This window comes from Aricia agestis, chromosome 17, assembly GCF_905147365.1.
Source record: "Aricia agestis chromosome 17, ilAriAges1.1, whole genome shotgun sequence".
NCBI lineage: Eukaryota > Metazoa > Arthropoda > Insecta > Lepidoptera > Lycaenidae > Aricia > Aricia agestis.
In genome coordinates this window covers 1,275,010-1,301,040 of record NC_056422.1, presented here as the reverse complement: position 1 = coordinate 1,301,040, position 26,031 = coordinate 1,275,010, and the positions used below count along the sequence as shown (strand labels likewise).

At 37.4% G+C, this 26,031-nt stretch overlaps 1 protein-coding gene across 2 annotated transcripts in view; it reads left to right on the top strand.

Annotated features, from left to right (window-relative positions):
- The window catches only part of LOC121735340 (stress-activated protein kinase JNK), a 132,915-nt gene that overhangs the window by 9,371 nt on the left and 97,513 nt on the right, over window positions 1-26,031 (top strand). The window contains exon 1 of one of the 2 annotated variants that reach the window (XM_042126131.1): window positions 7,865-7,948. The exons of the other annotated variant lie outside the window; for it this stretch is intronic. The gene's annotated coding sequence lies outside the window, so the exon portion shown is untranslated. Of the gene's footprint in view, window positions 1-7,864; window positions 7,949-26,031 lie in introns of those variants that run through there. 2 annotated transcript variants of the gene reach the window in all.

Genomic DNA, 26,031 nt, shown 5'->3' with positions numbered 1-26,031 from the left:
ACATACTGTACAGCGTGCATAGGTTACAAACAGACATACAGTCATATATATTTTTGAGTATATTAGAATGGGTAGGAGTTGGAATTTTTAAACAAATATTTGGTTTTAGGGTAAAGTGGTACACAATAAACACGTGACCGGCTCGGTAACCCGTTGGAGCCCTCAAAAGGGACGCACGTGGTTGGTATTGATTCCTGCTTCCTCATCGCACTGGGAAAAGATTTATTCACGCTTTACGTCAGTATTCCGTCAGATTGCCGAAATTGACGTATATCAGCTGTAAGAAAGAAATGCACGAGGCTTGCCGCGTGAGTTATGAAATCGTGAGAAAAGAGACGTATTACAATGACATCCTAACAAAAACGTATACGTCAATGCACTGGCGTATATTGTGGAACGAATCAACAGTGTATGGCGTTGATTTAGTCCATTGATACTAAATAGTTCATCATGCCTCGTCCTCACAAGACAGACATTGCCTAGTGTGGGGATCCGATTATCGCATTATGTTATTTGGCTAATAAATACTGGATACAATTTTGGAACACACTCAAGCGTCGCGAAATGACGTAGCGCGTGCTTCAAAATCCATACGTTTTTGATTTCTAACATCGCTGGTTTCATGAGAAAATTTGCAAATACATCCAAGTGTCGTGTTAGGCTTTCGCGTTCATACAAAGCCTATTTTCATAGTCCTGGATTCATTTCCAGGTCAGTATTCCATGTAGGCCCACGCCGGCCGGCACGCGCTAGCGGCGTGACGTCACCGATCAATGGCCGCCCCCCGCTTCCCCACCGCCCCCTCGCCCGTGCCGGGGGCGGTGAGGAAGCGGGGGGCGGTGAGGGAGCGATAAGGAGCCCCGCAAGATAGGGACGAATGTTTAGTTCTGACGTTTTATTGTAACAGAGCGTTGAATATGATTTGAATGTTATATAATATATATTATCACATATTTTGGGTTTTTGTATGATTGATGTTAGATTTTCAATAGGCTTGTAACATAGAAATTATTTAATAATAATAATTAATAGGATGAGGAGGCATGTTTTGATCTACCATTTAGTTATAGACGCTGAGACGAGAAATGTTTGTCATACTTATGTATGGTATGGGTGACTTTCCGCCCTACGCAAAGTTTAATTATTTCTCGAGTATATCAATTATTTTTTTGCCTAATTATCTTTACTTAAGTAAAGATAATTAGGCAGATGATCATATGCCTAAAATATTCGCAGTTTATTCTACCACACCTTATACATATTTTATCTTATACGTAATAGCTGCACGTGCCAATACTTATGTAGGAGGCAATACAAATTGCAAACCTTAGTGCTATCTAAGCAACGTGAAGTATTAATAGATAAGTCTCGGTCTAAGATGTGAATAGATCTGCCCTTTTGCCGGTAACGTATTTCTGAGAATACTATACTTAGCTATCATCCTTGTCTATTATGGTAGATTCTAGTCTTCAGCTCTGAGGGTAGGATTTTAGAATGGTATTCATCATTTCATTTAGATAGTTCTTGGTCGTGATAATATAGCTTCGTTTCTAGGAAACCTTTAGTGACTTTTTTTTATCTATGGACGCTTCACACCACGTCAGTCTGGCCCCGTGCTAAGTACCTGAAGGACTTGTGTTACAGGTACCAGACAACGGAAATATATTTAATACTTGTACTATACATAATATATTTAAGATTTTTATTATATCATACACATATTTAATACACATCCAGACCCGGGAACATTGAAAACTTTTTGTTCCGTCGGCGGGATTCGAACCCGCGACCCCCGGCTTGAGCTACCAACGCGCTCACCACTGAGCCTCAGAGGTCGTCAATTTTTTTTTTTATTTAGATTTATGTCGAGATTTTTAATCGTTTACTGCTTAGAGAGTCGATTTTAGAAGTCATTTTTATTTACCTCGTTCCGATTCTATTTTTGAAATATAGTCCTCTAAAATGTACTAAAGTCAATGTGTTCTGAATGGTCATTTCCAAAATAAAAAGGTTCTTGAGATACAGCCTGGAGACAGACAGACAGACAGACGGACAGTCCACGAAGGCATAGTAATAGGGTTCCGTTTTTACCCTTTGGGTACGGAACCCTAAAAATGTCTTTAGACTTTTGTTTGATGTATATGAGAATACTTACTGTTTTGTTGTTTGACTTGGGCTTGAACAAAGCTTTCTTAATAACAGAATCGGGGTCTAGCAAAACTTTAATTATCCAAGTCTAATAAAAAAATATTAATGTTAAAAAAAGTTTCACGTAAAAAAGTTAGTAAATTTAATTTGGAAGGGAAAAGGTTTCTACAGTTTTTTGCCTAACACTGATCATTCTCGAGATATCGAATTAAACGCGTTTCCATCGAAATGACCTTGAGCTGACCTCAGTAGAACCCCTCAAATTGGAATTTATGCTCAGAATACACCCCCCTATCGATCCGTAAAATCCCTAAACTGTGTTCGTTCATGTTTATTTAACCCATTTTGAGCCGTAATTTTATTGGACTAATGTATGGGATTTGATATTAGTCTTCGCAAACGAAATGTCATTTAGCGATTACTTATGTCAAACCGCGTACATTTTGATAACGAATTTCGTCATCGTTTTTAACGAAAGAGATTTGTCTAAGGGGACTGATCTGTTACAAAACGAAGCCACCGAATTTCGCTTAATATCAGTCAGAACGGGTTCTTTTATCGCTAAGGGCATTAGTGATTCGAAAACCCTTATTCGCAATCGAAATTCAATTTCTCAACAAAAACGTTTTTAGACGTAGCTACGTTATAAATAGTTCAGAAAGTAAAGTACTTTAATAAAACAATGTTTGCAGATATATTGAGAATTCCTTGTCCTGTTTTTATTTGTATAAAGGAGAATATTTCTCGCAAACGGTTCCATAAATAAGACGTAACAAATGTTAGTTACTGCGAATGATAAAAACAATTTTCAAAATTTGGAAGAAAAACTTAATTTATTTTACTCCCACATTCGCTTTAATATTAACTTGGGGAATTATATTTTTTATCTTATACATATTTGTACTATTAAACTCCACCGTAAGACTGGACCGATTTTGATGTATTTGTATCGGGTATGGCAATAGACATCACTCGATTACTCGATACTAGTCTATTAGTGAATCGATTGATGTCTATTTTCATACCCAAAATAATATATATGGCAAAACAAAGTTTGCCGGGTTAGCTAGTTTTAATAATATCACAACCAATATATAAAATTTTATGCTATAAAATCCATCCAAAAACAATAATATATAATACTAGCTGTCCCGGTGAACTTCGTGTCACTTTAAAACCTTCCCTGGAATTCTACGAATATTTTAAGACTAAAATCAGCCCAATCCGTTCAGCGGTTTTCGAGTTTTAGCGTTACTAACACATTTGAAAATCCATTTTTATATATAAGAAGAAGAAGATATAATATAGTCTATCTAATGGCGGCTCTCGACATAGGCGAACGCGTTGGCCAACGCGTCTGCAGACGCGTTGGCCCAATGTGTAGAACGGGCGTTCGCGCGTTGGCCGTAGGTATTTAGACGTTGGCCAACGCGCGAACGCCCGTTCTACACATTGGGCCAACGCGTCTGCAGACGCGTTGGCCAACGCGTTCGCCTATGTCGAGAGCCGCCATAAGATATCTAAGATAATAATATTATTATGTAACTAACAAAGCGTAGCATTTCATAGCATGCGCTACGGCAGTGGTACGTATGTTCTACGTGCATGTTACGCCATGCGCTACACGCTGTAGATAATGTGAAATTCTTTAGACAAGAAATTTTATGTTTTTCTATAACAATTACCGCTTTCTTTTTGGAACAGTAATAACCCCCTTTTTAATTGTATTTTGCCCTAAAAATTAATACCTTTTTAAGTGGTAGAGGAGGTGCTTCGGTGTGACAAAATAATTGTGTTTTAATATGCGTTTTAAAAGTTTAAAATGTATCTGCAAAATAAGGTTTAAACTTGTACTTTTAAAAACGTATATACGTAATATACGAGTCACAAAATTCATTCACTGGCATTTAATATAAAGTTCGTACCTTTCGTGGTTTGGTCCTAAATTATGCTAAGGCAAGCTGTATCTTTATACTAAGGCTTTTTCGGCCCTGAGGCGTCACCTTGAGCTAATACAAGTCAGCCTTGATTTGATTATTGTTTTATTGGTGTAAACTCTTGCCAAATACGAGTAGTTTCGTGATTTTTGCGCGATAAACGCGTTAAATCTAGTCGGCTGTTAGTTGAGGAGCTGGCGAACAAAACCGGACAAGTCCAGCAGAGTGCGAAAGTATATTTTTTTCGAATCGTCTTCTCTTGACCCATCTGTCGTCAATCTCTGTTAATAGTTTCAATCAAAACCGGTTAAAAAGGCTATAAAAAGTAAATTTTCAAACAAAACCGAGTTCAGTAGTAGAAGTAGTATGTTAGTTGATACTAAATAGTTTTTTAGCCACTGTATAAATTATTTTCTCGCGGACTAATCCGGTTATGTTCGCCAGCTCCTCAGTAGTTACTACGGGCTTAGCTTAGAGCTTATAGTTCGAAGTATAACTATTGTGGTAACAACATATTAATGTTATACATGTCAAGAGTCCCACCACACATTCCCACCACTGCAACTCCTGTGTCGGCAGGATCAACAGTGATAACCAACCACGAAAACCCTTTGATATGATCTCAGGGATGCCCGAGGGACAAGCTAAATCTGTCTTGGGACCCGCAACGAAATTAATCAGTAGACATTTAGGAGGAGTAGGAAATTGTTATACATGTCAGCGTGAATTCTCAATATCTGTATATATAAAACTCAAAGGTGACGGACTGATTGACATAGTGATCTATCAACGCACAGCCCAAACCACTGGACGGATCGGGCTGAAATTTGGCATGCAGGTAGATGTTATAACGTAGGCATCCGCTAAGAAAGGATTTTGATAAATTCCAACCCCAAGGGGTTCAAATAGGGGATGAAAGTTTGTATATAATAATACTTCTTAACGCGAGCGAAGCCGCGGGCAAAAGCTCGTATAGAAATAAAATGCATGTGAAAGAATATTTGTTACCTCTCATTCACACTGAAATCGGCGTTACTTGAACTAATTTTATAAATGGAATTTTGTTATTTAGACTGAAAGTTTGTAGACTCAATATATTTTTGTTGTTCTTTTATCAAGAAACTATCAATATCGGTATATCAAACTTTGAGTCCTTCGATGAACATAGGGTAGTTACTAGTTTTATTCTGAAAAATGAACGTACATTTTTACTGCACTGTTTATAATTTCTCCACGATTGAAATTGCAGACAATATCTTGTAAGTTTATATTATAATTACATTGCATAATCCGATACTATGTCAAAAAATCCCTAATCGCCGCTTCATAACGACTCGTGTTGCTGCTAAATGTACGATAAAGTAATTTAGATTAATGAAGTCCTCACTAGTCGCTACAAACTGCGAGTTAAAAACTACCGCTAGGACGTTTGTACACTGCTACCGTCACCGGCACGTCACCGACAAAAATTCAAATGAAATGCCACTTTATGACCTAGTCTATAGGTTTCATTTTCTACCGACGTTGGTCTAACGACCCAAGCTGCTTTGTATTGGAGTATAGGAATGAAACCTATCTAAGGTTGTAGTGAAATTTGACGACCTCTGTGGCTCAGTTGGTGGGCTGTTGGTAGCTCAATCCGGGGGTCGCAGGTTCGAATCCCGCCGACGGAACTAAACGTTTTCAAAGTTCCTGGGTCGTGGATGTGTAATAAATATGTGTATCATATAATAAAAATCTTAAATATATTGTATAGTATAAAAGTATTAAATATATTTCCGTTGTCTGAAACCTGTAATACAAGTCCTTCAGGCACTTAGCACGGGGTCAGACTGACGTGATGTGAAGCGTCCATAGATATTATTATTATTACTGCCAATTTATGACCCAGGCTATAAGGTTTTATTTTCTACCGACGTCGGTCTAGCGACCCATGCCGCCGCTGCGTTGTAGTGGAGTAGAGAAGAATGAAACCTATAGTTATAGTAAAAGGAGGGGAAGTAAGTTATCTTCATATAAAGGCACCGCGCGCGGCTTGTATGTGTGCGCCATAGTATCAATGCGTCGCCACGTACGGCACACAACAAAATCTTGGCGGTACCAGCCTCTAAAACCCCGCCGAGATTTTGTTGTGTGCCGTACGTGGCGACGCCGCCGTAGTCTACTAGAATCAAAAACCGCAATGTCCAATAAAATCATTATTGGACATTGCGGTTTTTGATTCTAGTAGACTCATTGATACTATGGCGCACACATATAAGCCGCGCGCGGTGCCTTTGTATGTAGATAACTTACTTCTTCAGCTTTTGCTATGCTATAGTCTAGGTTGTAGTGGAATTTCATGAAGTAGTCAGTGTACAATAGCCCACGATAGTCTACTGTAGGCCATGCCATTACACGCCACGCCTAGAAATCGTTTGCCATCATATACCATTACCCCGTCTACACAATGGCGATGGCTTGTAGTGGGCCAGCATGGTCCATTGTGAAGAGGCACCTCTGGAATTGAAGACGTGAGTTGAAGAACACGATAACTAACATTTTGTAACATACGGACATTTAATTATTTTTTCCCTTATAATTGGAACAAACCTAACTGCATCACATGGCTAATATATCTGGCTACACATAAAATGAACAGTTTTTTTATTTCGCATCATTCTTGCGGCCCTAATGGAGGCTCCATTTATGCAAAAAACGGCTTTCTTTTACTTTTAGTTATTGTGTTCTTTCACTCACGTCGTCAATTTTTGTCGTTGACGTGCCGGTGGCGGTGGACACGGCCTGACACCGCACCCCGCACGCGAGTCCTTCATAACTGTCAACTTGAATTGTTATGTTTTTGTTAGCGTTGGTCTGTTTATTTTAAGTGAGCCTAAAAGATTTTGACATTGACTATATTTAAAGGCTTCGTAAATTATTTAGCCAAGAATTTTTCGTTATCGCTTCGTTATAGAATCGCCGATCAAAAAGTATGGAATAGACTTAAGGATTCGTTAAAATGACGTTGACGTTCGACTCGTCTTATGTCAATTCCATACATTTTGATTGGCGATTCTACAAAGAAGCGATAAAGAAAAGATCTTGACTCACACCCCAGGACTGGCACCACGTATGCGAAGCTGTCTACAGCATGTAAATTAGCTTTGCCCACACTGTGCCTTTTTCTGTTCGTCAAGGGCATGCGGTAGAGCGCAGTCAACAGCGAACGTGATGCATGTCCGCGACGCATGCCCTCTGACGGTATCCAAAACTTCAAAAATGACAATATTGGCGTTGCGTTTCTTGACGCATTCAGTTATTGAATGCGCCAATATGAAAGTTGATGACGAAAATTAAAGATGAAAGTGCACAGTGTGGACATAGCTTTTCGACATCGGTTAAATTAATCTTATATGTAATATAAATCTTAGATGAATAAAATAAATGATGATTCGACATCTGAAACCGCTTTTGACTCAATTACTAACCACAATAGCGCGTTCGACACGCTTCCGACAAAACAGGGGAGTCCCACTAAACCTGCTTTCGACGATTCCGACCTAACTCGCGAACCGCATAAAACGGTTTTGACGAAACTCGCGACCCGCGAAACCTTTTGACACGATTACGATACGCGACCCGCGAAAAGCCTCGCCTCGGATTGATGTCAACAGCACGCAGGTAATGAACTGAGCCCTCCGGTATAACGACGTGTGTCGGGGCACTTCTTGTTTTCATTAGCTGCGGCGGGGGCGGGGATGCGCAGGGCGGGCGGCGCCGGCAGTCCACCCGCGCCGCCCGCCCTAGACGCACGTCGCCATAAAAAAAGTGTTGTGCTGCGGCCTAAGCTGTGGATGATTTGTGCTGATTGAATATTATTGGTGAGTTGAGGTGTTGCGAGTTCGGTCGGCAGGTGGCGCGCTGCGTCACCGCTGCAGCTCTTGTCTTGGGCGCGTTATATAAGGTTATTGTGTTACCCGACTGCGTTGACATAGGTTCTGTTTCTCGAGTGTATATTTGGTTAGTAGTTTGTTCGAGAATCAACTAAATAGTATTTGAGCTAGAGAACTGTCGCTGGATTCATCGCCGCGACACAGGGTACATCAAGTCTTTAGTTAACTTTTTAGTTCAGTGTTTTTTTATTGCTATATTCAGGAGGCATTATAATAGAATACAAAGGAGGAGCTGGTGAACAAAACCGGACAAGTCCACCAGAGTGCGAAAGTATATTTTTTTTTCAAATCGTCTTCTCTTGACCTATCTGCATCAATCCCTGTTAATATTTTCAATAAAAACCGGTTAAAAAGGCTTTATAAGGTCCATTTTCAAACAATTTCAAATAGTTAATACTAGTTTTTTAGCCACTGTGTAATTTTTTTTCTCGCGGACTAATCCGGTTCTGTTCGCCAGCTCCTCAATGTTTGACGACCTCTGTAGCTCAGTTGGTGGGCGTCTTGGTAGCTCAAACCGGGGGTCGCGGGTTCGAATCCCGCCGACGGAACAAAAAGTTTTCAAAGTTCCTGGGTCATGGATGTGTATTAAATATGTGTATCATATAATAAAAATCTATATATTTATTATATGATACACAGTTTTCTCGATGTTTGATGGTTTGTCTCTTCATCTCTATTCACCCTAGCATGACAAACATTTTTTCTCGCGTAGATCTATCATCGAAATAACACATTTTTATACAGTTTGGTCGAAATAATGTCGAGATTTTGACATTATGAGACGAGTAACTACTCGTCTCATAATGTCAAAATTTAATTATCTCGAGAGTGAGATATCTCGTTGGCGTATGCTAGGTAGGCTGGAAAGTGTAAGGAAAGTATATCGTTTATGAAAATGCAACTACCGGCCATGGGCGACGGAAGTTGCTTTGCATCATGTGACCCTTTTGCTCGTTTGCTCCGTAACTTTTGTAAAATAATCTAGTAGTAGAATATACTTTATGTTGGAGTTAACTTGGACGGTGGTGTGCATGGTATAAGTCAGTACAGTGGTGTGCATGGTATAAGTCAGTACAGTGGTGTGCATGGTATAAGTCAGTACAGTGGTGTGCATGGTATAAGTCAGTACAGTGGTGTGCATGGTATCAGTCAGTACAGTGGTGTGCATGGTATAAGTCAGTACAGTGGTGTGCATGGTATAAGTCAGTACAGTGGTGTGCATGGTATAAGTCAGTAAACACGTAAAACTGAAGTTTTATTTGTTGTATGAATATTGAAGGCCGCGTGACTTCGCTATATAAACTATTGTTCACATATTGTTCACGGTATGTGTACTCTGTACTCTGTAGTATAAAATGTATGTATTCTGACGGTACTGGTACTACCCGTACTCCACAAAATGCAATTCTGCTTGCAATTCATGTCTAGTAATTCGTACTAGTTTGACATTTGTCAGTTTGACAGTTTTGACAATTCATTTGTTGAATTGATTGAGAGGATTGCTAAATGTGACCATTTTAGCCCCGTAGACCTCCGAAAATGGTTATAGTGAATGAATTTTTTGTGGGTCTCATTTTCTTTTTTACGTTATAGCCAAGAATATGCTTTATGTAAGTATTGCGGTAATATTATTTTGGCTTCTTTTCTGCAACATTATCTTATACCATGTAGATTAAAGACTACGTATAAAATAAACTAAAATGTACCATAAAATGGACGTAAAATTTGTATGTTTATTAATTATTTGCATTTGACAAGTTGGATCGATTTTGATTTTTGGTAAAATTTGGCACTACAAAACTTCGTAAAAGCTAAATAAAATTCTAGTTATCTTAATACTGCTTTACATAAAAATTTCAAAGTAATTATAACTTGAACATAATGGGTCGTAAAATTACGCTTTGCCTCTCGACTTGCGCAAAAACTTTTCAGTCCCTAAAAACGGTTTTTAATTAAAGGACTTTAGTAAATTGTGTCGACCCACAAACTGACAGGTCCGTTTTCTTTGTAATTGGACTGAGAACAGAGGCCACTCGGGACTCGGCAGTATTCTCTGGCCGAGCTGTACGCTGGGCTTTCAACTTTTTACAGCTATTTTTAATGCATTTATAAAGATAAGGTTTTAAATATGGTTATTTGGTTTCGTTCCTGTGGTTATTTTTAGCTGTTTGTGTATCGTTTTTGAAAAATATTACATAGTAGATGACGCCCGCTACTACTTTGCGCCAAAATTCCTTTATCGCGTGAAAACCGTACATTTTCCGGGATAAATAATGTTCTATGTTCTTTATCGACTTACCCAAAGGACTCAAAGTATGTCAAAAAACAGGTCAGCGGTTTGGATGTGAAGAGGTAACAGATAGACAGATAGACATACTAGAGATAATCAAGTACTTAAGAGGGCGACTAACCCAAAAAATAAAACATCGTCCTTCTCTTTTCACACTCACATTTTTCATATGCCAGGTGAAAAAGAACGACGCGGATTCATTTTATTTTTTTCTCAATAACTCGATAAATATACAACATTTTAAAAATCCGCTAGGTCGATCTCTCAATGATAGAATTTTATACAATGTGTTAAAATATTAACTTAGTTCAATGCACGGTTATGGCAATAAATGAAAAATTCGTGAAAATTAGATGCATCTTTGTGATTTTTTTCGATCGAGAAAATTTTAAGATATCGTGTTTTTGCTCAGATCGAATTCTCGAAATTATAATGTAGTATCTAATTTTAGAAAATGAAACAGTTCGGGGCTTATTTTCAAGTATAAAAATTAATTATAAAATCGACACCTTAGGGTTAGTTGTATGTTTATTAAGTTTTGTAGTCTCTCTATGCTAAGTTGCCTAAATTGTAACTTATTTTGGTGTTCAAATAATCCCATAATACGAGGGCTGCTATTTATGTATCCGGAATTAAAAAAAGAAACAAACATATATCATTTAATATGGTTTTATTGCTTTTCAAAATATTCGCCGCGATGATCGACACACTTTTGCATACGCTGGAACCAATTTTCATAGCACTTTTTCCATTCTGATTGAGGTATCTCCAAAACGTGCATTTTGAACGCATCAACAGCCTCTTCGCGGCTCGAAAAACGTTGACCACGTAATTTGTTCTTCGCGTATGGAAATAAAAAGAAATCGTTAGGTGCCAAATCAGGGCTGTACGGCGGATGACCAGTCAATTCGATCGTTTGACCCTCCAAAAACTGAGTTGTTTCAGCTGAGGTGTGACAGCTAGCATTGTCGTGATGTAATATGATTCTGCGTTGTCGGTTGTCCTTTCTTATTTCTTCAAAGACTTCTGGTAAACAAATGGTCGTATACCATTCAGAATTAACCGTTTTACGATTCTCTAATGGCACTGTAGCCACATGTCTGTTAATTCCAAAAAAACAGGCGACCATTTGCTTCAAAGTACTTTTTGCACGAGTAACTTTTGTTGGTTTCGGCTCATCTTGGAACACCCACACCGTTGACTGTTGTTTAGTTTCGGGGTCATATGCATAGATCCAAGATTCATCACCTGTGTAGATATTATAAACGGCTTTTGACGTACCACGGTTGTATTTTTTTATCATTTTTTTGCACCAATCGACACGAGCCCGTTTTTGATCGATTGTCAAGTTGTGCGGAATCCAACGCGAACATATTTTTTTTACAGCCAAATGTTCGTGTAATATCTTATGTATGCTCGTCATACTTATGCCTAAGGACGCCTCTATCTCGCGATATGTAACATGACGATCACGCATTATTAGTTCCCGCACAGCATCTATATTTTGTGGGACAACAGCTGTTTTTGGGCGACCTTCTTTATTTTCATCCGTGAGCATAGACCGCCCACGATTAAACTCACTGTACCAGTGATAAACAGTGGTTTTTGATGGTGCTTCATCTCCAAAAGTTGCGGTGAGTTGAATAAAGCACTGTTGTTGATTTAGCCCACGCAGAAAATCGTAGTAAATCATTGCACGAAAATGTTCACGCGTTAAATCCATGGCAAATGAAGACACGCAATTTTCAAAATGACGCCACAATGGAAAAATAATTGACAGTCACATGAAACAAAATGTATTCTTCAACCAAAGAGTTCTATTTTCAAATGTTGTAATTACTTTTTAAATATTGTTCTTGTAAGTGGCCAGTTCCGGATACATAAATAGCAGCCCTCGTATTCTCTTACTGGTTTAGGAAAGATCTCGCCGAATCTAATATTTTTTATGTCTAGCAAAAGAAAGACTTTTCATCAAAATTAAGTTACGCTTGTAGCTTTCTATATTCTATTTAAAAAGGTTGCTTGTGAAAAGGTACACGAAACCCTAAGTACCAACTGTTATACTAATAATCAGTTTAAAGTGGAATTTGGAATAATATCATTCTGTGAATTCTATTACAGTGGAAATCTAAATAATAGTAATTGAATTAATTAGTTAATCATGTCAAAACAATTGGATTACAATATCAGTGTCAAATACCAGTGGTTGTTGATAAACATTGTGAATGCCTGAATTGTTTAATTGATTTCAAGTTCAAAACAATTAATTGAGTTTATTTTAGTTGTTGAGGCCGAAAGTAACTATAGTTATTGTATCTAGCTGTCAAAAAAGGTAACAGACAGACACAATTTCAAATTTGTAATATTAGTATGGATTGTAGCCTTAGATGACCAAGTCATGATTACAAATCTGTTCCAACTTTATCAAAAATGACAGTTTTAAGCCGCTACGGGGGAACCCTGAACATACAATCTATACTAATATTATAAATGCGAAAGTATCTCTGTCTGTCTGTCTGTCTCGCTTTCACGCCAAAACTACCGAACCGATTGTAATGAAATTTTGTATGCAGATAGTCTAAAGCCTGAGAAAGGACATAGGCTACTTTTTTACTGGAAAAAAGCGTTGTAAGGGGGTGAAAATGCGTAAATATGTTCAAATTAAGTTAGTTCCAAAAATTCAAAATAGATGGCGCCGTGCGTCTCCTACATCGCGCTAATGCTTGCCCAGAAGTCGTTCTATAAGAGGTGGTATTATCGTGTAGTCAATTTATTTCGATTGTTATTTCTTTTTTACGTTACTTATTTTTTACGTTACTAATTAAATCAGTACTTTATCTATGCAGTGACGTAACCATAAACCTATCAATGATAAAATATAGTTTATGGGTAAAGTTGTGTAATTGGGGGGCTAAATAAGCTTAAAAATTTGGCATAAAATATAAAGATTAATTTAAAAACTTGAAATATTATATACACACTAATAGGGTTGTTGAGAAAGTGATTATGAGGAAGAGGAGGAAGAGGAATTTTCACGCGCAAATTTAGAGGATGCGGATGAGGAAGAGGATGCGGATGAGGAAGAGGATGCGGATGAGGAAGCGGATGAGGAAGAGGATGATAGGAAATTATAAATACTAGCGGACCCAACCCAAAAGTCTTTTTCCTGTCTATCCATAACTAGGTACATACATTACACAAAAAATAATTAAAAGGGCATTTTCCAGTGGACCCAACTATGAATCTAAACCATTCTCAAAACACACACAATAAAGAATCATCAAAATCGGTCCAACAATTAAGGAGGAGTTCAGTAACATACACAACACACGCACACAAAAAAGATAAATGCGCAGTGAAATTCCTCATAAATTCCTCTTAAATTTTGAGCTTCCTCTTAAAATTTGAAGCGAGCTATCTGCTAGGAAGAGGATTTTTTTATTTTTATTTATGAGGATGCGGTAACGGTTGAGGAATCCAAAATATTGCGGAACTTCCTCATTATGAGGAAGCAGAAGAGAAATCCTCAGCAACCCTACTGACACTGCACAGCTGTTTTGATTTAAGGGGTACCAGGGTTTTTTTATTAAAGCTTTTGACACCAATTTTGTTGTCATCGCGCGCTATAAACTGAGGTCCACGCAGACGAAGTCGCGGGCAACAGCTAGTATACCATAAATTGCCAAACATTGCTTTCATTTTGTTTTAGCCGCAGTCGGAAAAACTTCACATTATGCTACACTGAATTGAGCCAAGTATCTCGTTAAAATTCTGAGACTCGCCCATCGAGTGAAAAAATTCGAACGTGTGTAGTTTCGTGAGTGCAGCGAGAATTAACTTTTATGCTATTGTAATAAGGGCGATTTTTATTCAACGTTGGCGGTGCGTGTTTGGAAATAATGAGTCTTATTACTGTAAAAATGTATGAAAGGGAGTTATCGGGTTTTTTTTTCGGTTCATACTTGTTATACTACAGATTTCGTTGTTTGCCCTGACACAATGGATTTGAAAAGAACGTGTTTTGGATTTGGATTCGATGTAGGATGTTATGAATATCTTTTATATTTAAAAGGAAACAATTTTGTATGTTTATTGTGACATAATAATAATTGGTTTTCCAGCAACGCCACTTTGAAATTAATTTTTGCGGGTAGAGTGATTCTGGGGGGAAAAAAGTTACATAGCTAGTCCTTATCCTTAAGACTCCGGGTGTCATCGCAGTTCTCATACAAACGTAATACCAAGATCATTTCCCATACGAGAATATTTACCATATATGAGTTATTATTCAGCTTAAGATAGTAATTACCTAGGTTCCTGTACAAAGATTCACTGCAAAATATTTACATTCCAAAAAATATGAACGATTACAATGTTGTATGTAAATATTGTAATTTTTTATAGGAACCTAGGTAATTACTATCTTAAGCTGAATAAAAACTCAAATATGGTCAATATTCTCGTATGGGAAATTATCTTGGTATTACGTTTGTATGAGAATTGCGATGGCACCCGGACTCTTAAGAAACCGCGCACATTCGTGAAACATCCTGCTATTATTGTTTAGCCAAAGTCGTTTTTTTTTAAATGGCTTAAGTTAGAGAAAGAAAACTTACAAAAAACACACATAGACAATTTCTGTATGTATTTTGCCCATGTGTCACGCTTTTATTTATAGAAAACTTTTTAGGATAAAGGAACACCTGAAAAGTTTTTAATCCGACTTCCAAAAAGACTTAAAGTTTGGGGAAGTGACAGTTCTCAGGTCTGCGCCCAGACGGGGGAGATTTTTAGGAGTTTTAATTAAAAAGACGTCTAGCGTACTGTCAGATGCACAGTTTAGGTTGTAGATACCACATAAATGCTTTGTAAATGTCTTAACCGTTCGCTGGTTTGTGTTGGTTGGAGTGCTTTCTTTTCTCTTATAGTCAAAATGAAATAAGATGGCACCAGCGGTCATTGATCTTTCTAGTCTAGGAGGCAAAATAAGATATTGCCCTAGTACTAGAAACATCACTTCATTGTCGCTATTTGTATAGAATACGTTGAAACGTGAGAAGTTTTTTGGTAGGAGGTCAATGTCCGCTATCGCCTGGGTACGCCACTACGAGAATAAACACGAGCAGGTGGCCGTCTTGGTAATGTCGTCAATTGTGAAAACTATATATCAGGAAGGCATACTTTCTCGTCGCACGGTAGAAAGGGGAAAGATGAAACATTCTCTCCGACGCCGCGCCGGCTGTCTACTTACACATTTTCGATCTGATGAATTAGTGTCCTAACATTCTTCCCAAAAAAGTGCGCTGAAGAATTTTCCACTCCAAAACTTTATCTAGAGGTAAGGTTACGTAATGCTCTCTCCGCTTAAAAATTTAATCAATAAATCTAATATATATTGTATCTGCGCTAAAAGTAATTTTGTGCTTTTCCAAAAAAAAAATGATGGGATCCTCATAAAAGTAATTAGTAAACCCAATGAATATTAAAACACTGAATGAATGAATGAGGTGTATTCAGAGAGATTATGAATTTCATTTCATATTGTTATGAGTTTCAATGAACGAAATAATTTACTCATCTAATGTAGAAACATTTCAGCTAAATTGTCTGTCGTATGCCACTCACGATCTTATAAGATGATTAACATTTTCCTTGGTACACAATACTTATAATTATACAATATGATGACTAATTTTTCCCTAACAAAAATTAACACAATATTTTCCATCATTTTCTTTTTTAAATTTGCCTTTTATCTTAAATCATGTTGCCTTTTGTAGGAAAGCTGGAAAGCTATTTAAAAAGTTACTTAACATTTTTTCTACGATGTCGAACCTTTGTAATCTAGTTATTAGAGACTAGACGTTCCACGCGGCTTCGCCCGCGTAAGTTAAATATTTCACAGACAAATTATGTCACAAAAATAGCCTATGATCCTTCACGTGGTCTACTTCTTATGTGTGCCAAATAACAATAACAAAAAAAATGCTCCAGTAGTTCGTGAGATGAGCCCTTTCAAATAATTTCCCCCGTTTTTCCACATTTTCCTCTATTTCTTATAGCGTGATAAAATATAGCTTATAATATCCTCGATAAATGGGCTATCTAACGCTGAAATAATTTTTCAAATCAGACCAGTAGTTCCTGAGATTTGTGCGTTCAAATAAGCCCTTTCAAATAATTTCCCCCCATTTTTTCCACATTGTCCTCTATTTCTTCGCTCCTATTAGCTTGATAAAATATAGCCTATGGCCCTATAGCATTCCTCGATAAATGGACTATCTAACCTTTTAATCCCCAAGCGGCCGGATCCGGCCGCCACAGATTATACTGCAGCCATTCCGTCTACACCCAAGCGGCCGGATGTGGCCGCGCTCTTTCGTTCGATTGAATTACGTATTTCGTTGACTTAGAGACTACTTTTGTATGAAGAAGTTTGGTTAGTTATGATCTACGATAAATTTGCCACATTCTGAATGCAAAATATTATACAATCTGTGGTCGACGAATATTTGTCAGTCATTTGAAAATCGTGAATTTTTCGTGTGTGTTCTGCCATGTTGTGTTGTTTGTTTGATATTATTGATGGATTTAACGAATGTAAGTAGTAAAATAGTTTAATTTATTAATTATAATTTATAAATAGTTTTAGATAATCATTTGAAAGAAATACTTACATCGTAATAACTTCTAGTTTACACGAGAAAATTTGGTTGTTATTTATGTGATTTGAACGCGATTTGTTTAATATTTTTGTAAATAATTGACGTTAAAAGCGTATATTATCGTGTACAAAACGATTTAGATCCTAGTAATAGTATATAATAGTATCGTTTTAGTAAAATAATCAAGATAAAAATTACCTATTTATAACGGCTTTTTGCCGGCCGCGGCCATTTTGAACTTTATTTGTATTGCACTAAGGACGAAGTTTGCTTGTGTATAATACCAAAACCGGTTTTTATTACTCTTATCTCTTATCTGTTTATTGATAACAAGTTAAGTTATTTCAAAGAATTGTTTACATAAACAGTTTGTATAGCTCTGTGTTATTGAGATTATAATAATGTATTAATATATTTGTTGCGAAATAGTTAGAAACATAGATTTCAAAGTTTACAGTGATGAGACAAATATCACATCTGACTAAATACTATATTATGATGGCTTGATAGATAGAAAATTTAACATATATTATAATATTTTTCACACAAACATAAAATATGGATTAGATGTAAGGTTATTACATTATTTGTACAAAGGGGGTAGGCCGGGTGCCATTTTTTTTTTGCAAACCACGTACCCTACATTTTTGCAAAGATTTTGGCACTTACTGAAGGGCTAACACTGAAAGTATTTTTCAAATCGGACTAGTAGTTGCTGATATTTGCGCGTTCAAACAAAGAAACTCTTCAGCTTTATAATATTAGTATAGATTTTCTAAGTTGTACTTTGCCGTAATTAAAGATTAACGCTGTGAATATTTTAGCGCTTTACTACGCATATGTTTAATTTATGATGATATAAAACTTATTAGATTTTATAGTTTCTCATTAAGAGTTATTGCGAAAATTAGGGCTCTCATCTAAACTAACACGATTACAATATTTTAAGTATCATTTATATAATAAGATTTAATTGAGTGAAATATCCTCACTATATGTCTTTAATTAGCTACGTCCACACTGTGCACTTTCATCTTCAATTTTCGTCATCAACTTTCATATTGGCGCATTCAAAAATTGAATGCGCCAAGGAACGCAACGCCAATATTTGAAGTTTTGGATACGGTCAGAAGGCATGCGTCGCGGGCATGCCTCACGTTCGCTGTTGACTGCGCTATAACGCATGCCCTTGATGAACAGAAAAAGGCACAGTGTGGACAAAGCTATTCTGCCTGCTGCATTTTCATCCTTGGAACATACAGCTAAACCAATTTAGATGGTTTTTCATAGAGTTGTTTTTAAATATCAAGAACTAGGATCATTTGCAATAATTATACTGGGAGCCATCAAATCAATACCAGTTAATGGATAAAAACAAAAGAATCACTTACTGTTTTTTTCAAATCACCAGATTTCTCTCTTGGGTATACTGAGGAGTGCTATTAAAGAGTCTAGACGCTAGCCGTGGGTTCAGCTGGCTGTGGTAAATTGCTAAGTTTAGTATGATGAGCCGTTCTAGGTGTTGTGTTATATTTCTGAACGTATATTTTCGAACGGTGGATGTTTGTGTTTTCAGAGTAATGAAATAGAATGGTATCATAATACTACCGTTATATTATGATACCATTCTATTTCATTCCTACGAAATCCTAGATGTAATGGTGCGCTTATACGGGCAAGTAAAATTGCTCAACTCCAGTCAATTCTCGTCAACTTTGACGTCACGACTACATCAAGCAATTTGCGGCAACAAGCAGCAATATTGCGCAATACAACATTGAGTGATGTGGCCATCGAATATTTGAGCGACATGACATTGATATGAAATAAATTGCTCCATATTGCTCCAGATCACTCCATTCGTGTCGCCAAGCAATTATTGCCGAAATTATTGCCCGTGTAAGCTGATCTTAAAACGGTCTACTCCATATCTGTGTCTTCATCAAAATTGGCTCAATTGACTATTTAATGCAATTTATCAATTCTTCTTTATATAATTTAATGAGAATAAGTAGCTATTATCATATTGTTCACTAATCTTTGTGTAGCTACAATATGGTAACAATAATTAATGGTTTCAACCACGGACGTAAAAAAAATACGGACGGATCGCCATTAAGAAATGAGTGAAGCACCCTTAATAAGCCCAGGCGATCATATGTACACATCTTGCACAAACACTCGCACTGTAATAAGCCGATCGTACCGCCATTACGCAATTAGACTGCATCGCGGTGACACATCTTTGTCATTCATAAATAAAAATAAATATGCCATCTTGTGTTGTAAAATGGTGCAAGAACAATACAACCTTACACAAAAAACATCAAGGAATAATATTTCATAGGTAAGATAACATATTTTTAAAGTATTTTGATAAAATAATGTAAATATTAATTCAACTTCAACAGGTCAGTAATGTCCATAACAAAGTGGGGAAATTTTCCCCAAACCGGGGAAAATTTTAAATTATTTTTAAATAATCAAATAATTAATTTTATTGTCATTAATTAGTGTTATGTAAGTATTTAGCATACTATTGACCAGTAATTAGGCAGGAATACAATAATAGGGGTGTAGACAGTAAACGAAATCTAATACAAATTATTGTTTTTTTTCAGAGTTTGTATATTTTTTATATTTAATAAGTGATTTTTTTTATTGAAATAAGAGTGTATTTATTTATTATACATATTTTTAGGTGTAACAAAATACTTATGTACTATCAGAGAAGTTGATTCCTATGCAAATCGGGGACATAAGTAGTTTGGTTGCGTTACGTCAAACCCAGCCGACAGATCACAATTAACATTGAATTGACATAAGTATTCGACCAAATAACGTTGGTCTGTCAGTTGCATAGGAATCAACTTCCTTGATGGTACATCTGTAAAATAAATATATTTCCTAAAAATAGTCTACACCCCTATTCATTTCTTAATTTACAAAAGTGGATATAACTGTTGTTTGACGACCTCTGTGGCTCAGTGGGTGGGCTGTCGGTGGCTCAAGCCGGGGGTCGCGGGTTCGAATCCTGCCGACGGAACAAAAAGTTTTCAAAGTTCCTGGGTCATGGGTGTGTATTAAATATGTGTATCATATAATAAAAATCTTAAATATATGTATAGTATAACAGTAATAAATATATTTCCGTTGTCTGGTACCCGTAACACAAGTCCTTCAGGTACTTAGCACGGGGTCAGACTGACGTGGTGTGAAGCGTCCATAGATAAAATTGTTGTCTTAGATTTCCTTCAGTAGTAGGGGAGGGAAGGTGCTATTGGTGTAGTCACCCGAGCGTCATTGAGACCTAGTAGGAATGAAAATATTGAATGGACCTCTAGACCAGGAATAAATTTAACACCATGTTAGGTGATTTGATTTGACGTTAGCGCATGGTAGAACTCTCGATAGCTCTAACAGGCCGTTAACTGATTTAACAAGCCATTATTTATTTAACATTACTTGATTGTTTGATGAAACGGGTTACGGGACTTAAGTATCTTATATCTTTTCGTATACAGGTTTCTTATATAGGTTTCGGGGGCGATAAATCTGTCTAGCTAGGAATTATTTTTAGAAAATGTCATTTTATTCGTGTTTTATCGAATACCGAGCAAAGCTCGGTCAAATAGCTAGTAATAATTTTATTATTGTAAATGTTTGTACATAATCATTATTACTAATAATGTTATGTAAATAATATACTTCTCTGTACGTAATATGTGTTTTTTTTCTATCTATAGTGTCATAAAAATAATATTTTCATTATGACATCTTTAACAACCGCTTACATTTCTGAAGCGAAAAAAACATAAAAATATGTTTAAGTATAAAAAATACATTTAACTTGTCTGAGTTTACAAAATTTAAAAGTAGGGAAATTTATGATTTATATGGCAACCCTCATATCACGCACACGTCCTACACGGGCGGCCATAACTAGGCTTCACTCGTGATTAGAGAAGGTTACGTCCGTACTTTTTTTACGTCTGTGGTTTCAACAATATTTTAAAATTGACATTGTCGACCAGGCATTTTCCCAGGAAGGGAATTACTCTTCATGAAAAAAGAAATGAAAAAATTCATTGCTACTATTTCATGATAAACTTCATGATCTCATAGCATAACTTTTTGGCGACGTCAGCGTTTAGTTGTTTGATGCTAAAAGGAAAGTGTTCACGGTGCCGAGGCTTTATATAATAAAGTGCAGTTGCCAAGTCGGTTTGATACCGCAGTTGGCAACAGTCGCCGCGGTTGCTATGCATAAAGTTAGGCTTTTACGGGATAATTAACGTTATTTCCGTAATGGTATATTTGGGATGAATGAGAGGAAATCCCCTTTTATCAGGTATAGGATGGGATTTAATTTGAAATAAATGGGATCCCTTTTGTCAGAGGTACATTGAGAACGGACGAATCTGTTCCAACATAGGTTCAGTGGGCCTAAATTTGGAGAATCATATTATAATAATACCCCCCACACCGGTTTCGGTGACGGTGGAGTACGAGAGGTACGCAGGAGTAATTTTATAGTGCTCAAGTGTGTGCGCAGTACACAAGAGCACTCTCTATTACTTTACTCTCATAACCCAATGGGACGGAAGACATGACTGGCGAGAGGTCAGGCGCAGGACCGACTTTTTACATGCCCATCCGACGCATGAATCGTCTTACTTGTCAGACAATCAGGTGATCAACCAGCATTGTCCTAACCAAACTTGGAAAAAACATGTTTCCAACGCGGGAATCAAACCCACGACCTCCGAGTCAAGAGCCACGCTCTTAACCACTGGACCACGGAGGCGTTGAGAATCATATAATGATCATAATATAATTCTCGGCTCCGTCTGTAATCATTGTATTGAAAGAAAAATTAAGTACTGTATACGCAAATAACGCAATATACGATACGAATGACAATATTATGTTGTTACTCATAAAATATTATTTATATACTTACTACTTATTATCTAATGATTTATAATATTACTTGTTCACTTCAACATTCAACCAATAAAGTATTAATGAGTAATCGTCCATCATTTTTGTGTCATTTTTCGCCTCATTTATTATTTAACTGCTCATTTTCTATGACAACTTTGGTACGAAAGCTATATAAAATATGAAATATTCAACCATATTGTTTTTTGTCATCATAAATCATAATTTGAACGTAAAATGGATGGCATACAAACATTATTTATAGGCTTACAAAAATATTTTATTACTTTTGTTATTTTATATTTACTTTGTGTTAAAGTTTCCAGCTGGGCCAAATTACCGCGTATTTTTTTATTATTACCATGATACTAATATTACAAATGCGAAATGTTTCTGCCTATCTTTATCTCTTCATACTTAAATCTCTAAACCGATTTTGATGAGTTTTGCACGTAGATTTTTCTACTAGTGTCCCGGAAAAGGATTTAGGCTAGTATTCTCAACGGAAAATGTAGTTCCTTCAGTTCCCGCACTATAAACTAATCATGGCTCACTGAAGTTGCTAACAAGATGTAGTATAGTAAAATTTGTACTTATACCCCTTTGAATCCTAAAATAGAACTTAGTTACATTTGTAAGTGCTTTGTGTTCCTTCAATAACGAAGCTTGACTTTTCGAAGTAAACACGTGCCGAGACATTCGTAACCCAATGGAGGTTCAAGTTTCACAATTAGAGGCGACACAGATTGGACGCGAACTGGCTTCAGAGTGACTGTAGCGGCTCGCCGCAAGCAAATACTATGAATTTTAAATCGGCTGAGTGCTTTATGTCGCAGTGCTATCGATTCGTACTCGAGTCAGTGCCTTGAACGAGGTTTTTTGGGAAATGTAATTGGTAGTATGTTATTGCTTCATATATTTTAAGGTCTTATACTTTTGACTATATTCAGTTCATTACAGGCATTCGCATATATTATAAACTCGTCAAATAGCTGGCGAACGAAACAACATATTGTAGATCTATAATAACTGCCTATTTAAATGACATCAAGTCCCAATCTACCATCAATCTTCAATCTATATATACTAGTCAAAACAAAATAAGGGCCACCACGTTTTTTAAGTGCCCTCAAGAATTTATGCGATTACAGGATAAATTAATGAATAAATTAGATATATTAATTAATTTTAAATTAATTAATCTTAAATTAATGAAAAAATAGATTTAAAAAATATTTTAAAACATCTTATACCGAAAAATCAAATATTGAGGGAAAATTATAGAGAAAGAAATAACTGAATAACTAAAAAAATAAAAAGGTGTTCAATTATTATTATTTTTTTTAATATCTGGTATGGCCTCCTCGTTTTCTAATGCACTCTTCCAGTCTTGTAGGTACACTCTCCACAAGGTGAACAATTGTTTCTTGCGGAATTTCTTCCCAGCTTCTTTTCAGCACGTCGATCAGCTGTCTCTCATTGTGGACGGGTTGGTCAGTGCTTCGGTCCTTTCGTTTTAAGATGTCCCACATGTGCTCGATGGGATTCAGGTCCGGACTGTTCGCAGGCCAGGGCAAGACCTGTATACCAGCGGACTCTAGGGCTTCCCTGGTGGCTCTAGCTGTGTGTGCGCGAGCATTGTCGTGCATTAGGTGGAATCCTGCGCCAACTCTGTGTGCATATGGGGCCACGTGGGGTCCTATGACCTCCTCGATGTATCGCTGAGCCGTTATCGTACCTCCACTGAGAATCACTAGCTCGGTTCTGCCAGACAGAGATTCCTTCCCACACCATAACGTTAGGACCCCCAAATCTATCACTTTCATGTATGCAGACATCGGAAAATCGCTCTCCTTCACGTCTCCAGACTCTAATGCGACGATCATCACTACAAAATTTCACTTTGCACTCGTCAGTGAACAATACTCTGCTCCAATCACTCATATTCCATACGAGATGCCGCCTGGCAAACGATAATCGGTTTGCCCGATGAGCACTCGTTAAGGGAATTCGTACTAATCGTCTTCTGGAGAACTGCTGGTCCTCGTGTAACCGATTTCTATTCGTTTGGTCACTGACGCTGGTTCCCGTCGCCTGCCGCAGACGGTTTTGTATAGAGCGGGCTGTGCTGGCGCGCTCTCTACGGGCCGTCAAGCGCACGTAGCGGTCCTCCTGTGCGGTGGTTGCTCTTACTCTACCAGATCCTCGTCTTCTGGTTAGTGCCCCAGTCTCTTGAAATCGATTCTAAGCATTTTGAATCGCTCGCCGAGAAAAACCGAGCTGCAACGCCACAGAACGCTGTGAATGGCCTTCTTGCAGTAATGTTACGGCCCTAGATACGGTTGCTAAGTCCATATGTCGTCGAATTATCTGCATGATGTCCTCAAAATGATAATTAAGGCACTAGTAAAACAAAACTTTAACTGCCCCTGACGAATTCTTTATTTGAAATGAGTTTAAAATCTGTCTTAAAATCAGGTAGAGTCATGTGGTTACAATAAAGTGTCCAAAACTATCCATTTCAAAAAAATATCCAAGTGGGGTACTTAAGAAATCTTTGCTAACACGTGTGCTAACACAATCATAAACCGTCAGCCACTTAAACAATACATTAAAAGAAAGTAATCGCTTCCAACGACAAAAAAGACGCGTGGCCCTTATTTTGTTTTGACTAGTATATATAAAACTCAAAGGTGACTGACTGACATGGTGATCTATCAACGCACAGCCTAAACCAGTGGACCGATCGGGCTGAAATTTGGCATGCAGGTAGATGTTATGACGTAGGCATCCGCTAAGAAAGGATTTTCATCAATTCCACCCCCAAGGGGTTAAAATAGGGGATGAAAGTTTGTATATAATAATACTTCTTTACGCGAGCGAAGCCGCGGGCAAAAGCTCGTAAACAATAAGTTGAAAGTCTTTAAATTTTATAAGCATAATTTGGAGTCGAACAAAAAAATCAAATACGCCTTAGATAAAGATAAAAAGATATAGCGCCATTCAGCGTGGATTTTACGATGGTATTTAACGTAATGCATAATTTTGTTTCAGGTAAGCGACTAGAGTTTCGAAGATTAGCGAAATTTCATTTATCTCCGTAATCTCACGAAGTATGCGGAGCTCGTAGCCCTCGTAGCGGAGCTTCGTGGCGGCGTAGCGGAGTTCGTAACGGAACTCGTAGCGCCGTAGCGGACTCGTAGCGGCTCCGTAGAGGTGCTACGTCACGTAGAACAAAAGGTAACTTCGTAGCTTTTGTCGTGGAGCGCGCTAAACCTCTTAATTGTTTAAATAACTTTGCTGTTAAACTTATAACGGCTATAATGGTTATCGTCAGCAGCAGTTTAAGACATTGTTTTGAGATAATCTCGTGTACGGCTTTTACAATATTTTATTGGGCTAAGAATTGTGCCAGTAAGTTGCAGATAATACTCGATTATCGTGGTTTTTTTTTATGAAATAAGGGGGCAAACGAGCAAACGGGTCACCTGATGGAAAGCAACATTCGTCGCCCATGGACACTCGCAGCATCAGAAGAGCTGCAAGTGCGTTGCCGGCCTTTTAAGAGGGAATAGGGTAATAGGGGAGGGTAGGGAAGGGAAGGGAATAGGGGAAGGTAGGGAAGGGAAGGGAATAGGGGAGGGCAGGGAAGGGAATAGGGTAGGGGATTGGACCTCCGGTAAACTCACTCACTCGGCGAAACACAGCGAAAGCGCTGTTTCACGCCATTTTTCTGTGCGAACGTGGTATTTCTCCGGTTGAGCCGGCCCATTCGTGCCGAAGCATGGCTCTCCCACGTATCTCTTTCGTTCTTTGTATTTCCGAAATTATGAATATGTAATTTGTTTTTGGTTCCTTCTATTACTGCAAAGTATTAAATACTGAATCATTTTAATAATCCAACCAAGCCTGATAAAAAATGAAGCAACGTTAACACAACACATCATAAAAAACGCAGCGGAGCAATGTGGTCTATTTCAGACCCTTAATATGTGTTTCGTAGCGTGTAATGTTTAACAGCAACCGTCTGCTTTGTTTCCCCGTACCACCCGTACGCTTGAACTCCAGTAATTTGAACAAAGGCTGTGTGTAGACTGTAGTGCGAAAATTTC